Here is a 6,318-nt window from a genome sequence, read left to right as displayed (position 1 = left end):
ACCTGGAACAGTCCTCTATGATGTAGATATTTTTTCTCCAAAAAAGATCACCCTGCGAATCTGAATGAAGCTTGGATCGTGATTAACTCTTTGATCCTTTCCTTGATTTTTTTTTCTCTTCTTTTTTTGATCTAGTTCCCTTGATTTTATAGCAATCAAGAACTTAAGAATCAGCAAGAGAGATGGCCGCCCAAACAACCTTTGGGCATGAAGATGGTGGATGCCAAACAATGCTTGGGCATTGAAACCAAGAGGGAGAAGGGAGGAAAGCATGGGGAGGCTTTTGGAGGCTTGGAGCCCCTTAATGTGAGTCCTACTCACATTAAGAATCCTTGTTGCTCTCTATTTTTGACCATGCCTAGGAGAACCACTTGGCACCCTCTTGCCCTTTCTCTCACATGCCAACTAGGGCTTAAGGGATGCCCTAGTTTGGCCCTCCGCGCTATCAACCTAACGGGCATGCCCAACTTAATCAAATCAAGTGGCGCCCTATGAAAACTCAATCAAGGAACTGATTAGGGGTTTGAACACCTAATGCATTAGATTCAAAACATTAGGCACCCAATAATTGGAGTCCAATAAATCTAATTTATTTAGATTAGTAACAGATAATTAACTCAAATTAATCTTATCACATAAATAATTTAATTGTAAAGAAAAAATTAGGTTCAACCTTGTGCTAGCAAGATTATCCTGAACCCAATAGGATTTCTTTAAACCCAAATGAGATTTCATAAGTCCAATTACTTAATCCAGATCTAATCCTTTTGTTGTGTGACCTCATAGGTTCAATTCTGTCTGATAGTAAGATATAAGATATACCGTGATCTCTATTATAGTATCATTAAATTTTTTTTCAATGGATCGGAATGATTCCACTCTAACTCAATAAGGATCGTCGATCTTGAACAACCCTAGTAAGCTCTCACAATCCATCAATGACACATAGCAGTATGTAGTGATAATCTAGCAGAACCAAAAAAGAACCTCAAGGTATAGTTCACATGTGATTCAGTCCCTCTATCATGAGTTCTGACTAAATGACAGGTCATGGATAAATCGTCAAACTTCATCATCAGTCATATGATAGATTTGATTAGCTCAAGTCTAATTATGATCTTCATGTAAATTTTTTTTCATCAATCATATTGTTGTGGCCACAGACTTACAGACTTAGCCTCTTAAATCTTATAGGACTACTCTTTTCTATCAAAGTCGATAGATTCCATCTAGATGCGCATCCTACTCTTACAGTAGACCAACTATCGCCAACATCCACTACAAGAACTCAATGAGATAATATTTGCATATCAGTCAAACTCCAGCAGTCACACTGTGAAAAATCATGCCATCACAGATCAAAAGACTATTCACACAACTACAATATCGAGACGATCACTAACGATTGAGTAGAAATCTAAGTGATCTCTCGTATGATCATTCTCAATACTAGTTATTCTCTAATAACTATCTACACTGTAGATTAGAGACTGATCTATCTCAAAAAAAGTGATCTGTACACCGATCTATCCGAATCGATCACTGTCCTCATGATGATACTATGATCGAAAGTAATTTAGGAATTAATTATACATACCTCTAATTCTCACCACCTAGAGAATATGTATCAAAATTATTAATTTCATGGACGATTTAAGGACACATCATAGTTGAATGAAAATAAAATTTATCATTTTATTGATCAAATCAATATTTTAAGTATAAAATTATATCCTAGAGTTATTATAATATGTCAGCCATATTGGCTTCTAGGATATACATTCAACAATCTCCTACTTGGACTAAAGCCAATTGACCACTAATCTAAGTCCCATCTTCTCAAGATGGACTTTCATCTTTGGCTGGCTCAATTATTTTATCAACGAATCTACCATGTTGTTTGCGGAGTCTGCTCTTCGTACCTCGATATATTTTTTTTTGAGGTAATCGCATATGATATGCAACTGCCATTCGATGTGCTTTGATTTTTGATGAGACTTCGGCTCCTTAGAAAGTGCTATGGATATATTGTTGTCACAATACAGTGGTATGGCATCTGATGTCATTATCCCAAGCTTCGTGACGAACTTCTTAAATCAGAAGTCTTTCTTTGCAACATCTGAAGCAGCGATATACTTGTTTCTGTGGTCGAATCTGCTATGATGGATTGCTTGAAACTCTTCCAGCTGGCTACATCACTGTTGCATACAAACATATATCTTGATATAGACTTTCTATCATTAGGATCAGACATAAAGTCTGAATCAATGTAACCCTCGACTCGCAACTCAGACCCTCCTCCAAAGATCAAGAATAAATTTTTAGTTCTTCGCAAGTACTTAAGGATGTTCTTCATAGCTATCCAGTGCTCCATGCCTAAATTTGACTAATACCTGCTCATGACACTCACAGCAAGGACAATATTAAGTCAAGTACACAGCATGGCATACATGAGGCTCCCTATGATCAAGACATAAGAAATCCTACTCATGTGCTAAACTTTCTCAGATGTGGTCGGACACATCATCTTGAAAAAATGAATACCATGTCTAAGAGGTAAAAATCTTCTTTTAGAGTTTTTTATGCTGAACTTCTTCAGTACTTTCTCTATGTACAGTGTATAATTTTTGTGATAGGCCTAGCATCCTTTTAGATCTATCTCTATAGATCTTTATTTCAAAAATATAGGATGCTTCCCTTACGTCTTTCATAGAGAATTACTTAGACAACCATCTTTTGACTAAGATCAGCATAAAAATATCATTCCTAATGAGGAGAATATCATCCATGTATAATACAAAAAATATTATTGTGCTCCCACTGATCCTTTTGTATACACAGGATTTCTCTTCATTTTTGATGAAATCAAACGATTTGATTGCATCATCGAAATGAAGATTCCAACTTCAAGAAGCTTGCTTTAATTCGTATATAGACCTTTATAGCTTACAGACTCGTTGATCACCATTACCAGATGTGAAATCCAAATGCTACTCCATATAGATATCTTCCTCAAGATATCCATTCAGAAAGACAGTTTTTACATCCATCTATCAGATTTCATAATCATAATAAGCTGCAACAACAAGCAAAGTATGAATGAATTTCAGTATGGCTATGGGTGAGAAGATTTTCTGATAGTCAATACCATCATGCTGACTATAACATTTTGCCACGAGCCTAGCTTTATAGGTCTCTATTTTACCATCTGTTGGGTATAAAAATACCCACAGCCGAAGTCCTCACCAGAATCGACCACAGCAGACTCCGCCCGGACTCCTACGGGAGCCGGGTTTCGTCCTCGACTCCGACAGCTGCAAGTGGCCCCCGTCCGGACTCCTACGGGAGCCAGACTCCACCGACAACGCCAATAGCAGGAAGACTCTGCCCGGACTCCTACGGGAGCCGGGCTCCGTCCTCAACTTCAACCACTGGTAAGCACTGTCCGGACTCCTACGGGAGCCGGACTTCACCTTTAACCTTGATTGCAAGAAGACTTCGCTCGGACTCCTACGGGAGCCGGGCTTCATCCTCGACTCCAACAGATGAGGACAGACTTCATCCGGACTCCTACGGGAGCCGGACTCAGCCGATGACTTCAACAGTGAGTAGCCTCCGCCCGGACTCCTACGGGAGCCGGGCTCTGTCCTCAACTTCAACCGCTGGTAAGCACTGTCCGGACTCCTATGGGAGCCGGACTTCACCTTTAACCTTGATTGCAGGAAGACTCCGCCCGGACTCCTACGGGAGCCGGGCTTCGTCCTCGACTCCAACAGATGAGGACAGACTTCATCCGGACTCCTACGGGAGCCGGACTCAGCTGATGACTTCAACAGTGAGCAGCCTCCGCCCGGACTCCTACGGGAGCCAGGCTCCGTCCTCAACTTCAACCGCTGGTAAGCACTGTCCGGACTCCTACGGGAGCCGGACTTCGCCGACAACGCCAACAGCAGGAAGACTCCGCCCGGACTCCCCTGGGAGCCGGGCTCCATCCTCAACCTCAGCTGTCGGTAAGCCTTGTCCGAACTCCTACGGGGGCCGGGCCTTGCACCTGATCTTGGTTACAGGGGACTCTGCCCGGACCCCTACGGGGACCAGACTCCGGCCGCTGCCGAACTTCAGCCATCGGATCAGCACTCCCAGGCCACAATCACGATCCCGCTACACCTCCTGCGGCGGGTTCCGCGCAGCTCCATTATTCTCCGACAGGCTGTATCCACGGCCATGATTCTGCCCCACTCACCGCGGTAGATCCTACGCAGCCCCATTATTCTCTGACAGGCTGTATCCACGGCCATGATTCTGCTCCACTCACCGCGGCAGATCCTACGCAGCCCTATTATTCTCTGACAGGCTGTATCCACGGCCATGATTCTGCTCCACTCATTGCGGCAGACCCTACGCGACCCCATTATCCTCTGGCAGGCTGTATCAACGGCCATAATTCTTCTCCACTCACTGCGGCAGACCCCGCGCGGCTCCATTACTGCCTGACAGGCCACGACAAACGGCCCCAATCCTGCTCCACCTGTGAAGGATATCGCACGATTCGTCCATCCGCTGGCAAAATGCGACAGCAAACGCCACCTCATTACCCGCGACAGGTTCCACGTGGCACGTTCCAGCAAGGGCCACGAGTCCACTCCACTACTCTTCGCCGCATATTCCGCCTGACCCCTGGGCAGCCCACTGCGAGGCGGTTATAAGCGTCGCCATCAACACATTACCTCCTCCGCCTATAAAAAGGAGGACCCAGATACGTTATTCTATAAGCTCATTTCTTATCTCAAAACTTTGCTAAATTCTCCGTTCGAGCACTCCATTCTTGTTGAGGCAGAGAACTGACTTGAGCGTCGGAGGGTCTTGCCGGAGCAACCCCACCTCTGGTTTAGACTTCCTTTGCAGGTCCCGGTGGCGACCGCAGCTTCCCCGACTCCAGCTTCTCCGGCGCAAGCAGATTTTTGCACCAACAGGATTGGCGCTAGAGGAAGGGGTTGTGTCTTCGCAACACCCTTGTTCTTAAAGGAGTGTTCAACGGAGCCACCTCCGACCGTCTCTCCGTCACCCGCTCCTAATCTTCCCCCACGAGATCGACGCTCGATGCCTCCGCGCAAGGCATCCACTCGATGGTCCACGGCCTCCACGGCCAGATCCCAAGCTCCGACCTCCCCTCCAGTTTCTCAGCCTCCTCCCCCTCCGACGGTGGCGGTCGGCACGGAGCAATTTGACTTGCTGGCACAGCAGGTCAGAGGCCTCGTCGAAGCTGTGCAAGCAATGCAGCAGCAGCAACCGCAGGCATCGGCGCATCCAGAAAAGGCATCTTCGGAATGCCAGAACCCGACGGCGGGGCGGGCCACCTGGGCCAGCCGCCCCGTCCTACCCGGAAAGACAAATCCGAGGGTAGAGAGCCCTCAATCGGACCACGACTCCACCCCTGGAAGATCCCTGCCCCTGCTCTGCCAGAGGACTCTCGAGACTCGAAGTCGAGAGGATTTTCTGGACCGGAGACTCCAGGAGATGAACCGACGGATTGAAGAACTCCGCCACGCGCCCCCCGCTTATGGTGAGGATATTTACACTGACCCTCCCTTCTCCCAAATGATAATGCAGGAACCGATCCTGCCGAACTTCAAGCTTCCCTAGTTCGAAAGCTACGACGGAACGTCGGACCCGGTTGACCATCTGGAGGCCTTCCGGACGATGATGCTGCTCCACGGTGCTCCTGACGTCATCTTGTGCCGGGCTTTCCCATCTACTTTGAAGGGAGCAGCGAGGAACTGGTACTCGGCTTTGAAGTCGGGTACCATCTTTTCCTTCGATCAAATGAGCCACCAATTTGTGGCCCATTTTGTCAGCAGCCGGCGCCCCCGGAAGGGTTCGGAGTCCCTCATCAACATCAAGCAGAGGGAAGGGGAGTCCATACGGGCCTACATCAACCGCTTCAACATCGCGACGTTGGAGGTCTGGAACTTGGACCAATCAGTTGCCATGGCCGCCCTGAAGGGCGGCCTTCAGAAGAATGATCTTTTGTTCTCCCTGGAGAAGAAGTACCCCAGGGATTTCGCAGATTTGCTGGCTCGGGCTGAGGGATACGCCCGAGCGGAAGAAGCCTTCAAAATGAAGGACGAAGAAACAGCAAAGGAGCGGCAAGCGGGAGATTCGAGTAAGCCCGCAGTTGAGAAAGGGCCTCAGGAAGCCCGGCCGCGTTCTCGATCCCCTCCTGGACATAAGCGCGCCCATACTCCACCCCGGGCACGCAGGCGGAGAAGCCCGGAATGCGGAGTTCGGTGGGGTTCCCCACCAGGGAGATTCCGCAAC

This window comes from Elaeis guineensis, chromosome 3 (assembly GCF_000442705.2).
Source record: "Elaeis guineensis isolate ETL-2024a chromosome 3, EG11, whole genome shotgun sequence".
Taxonomy (NCBI): domain Eukaryota; kingdom Viridiplantae; phylum Streptophyta; class Magnoliopsida; order Arecales; family Arecaceae; genus Elaeis; species Elaeis guineensis.
This window is presented reverse-complemented; position numbering follows the sequence as displayed.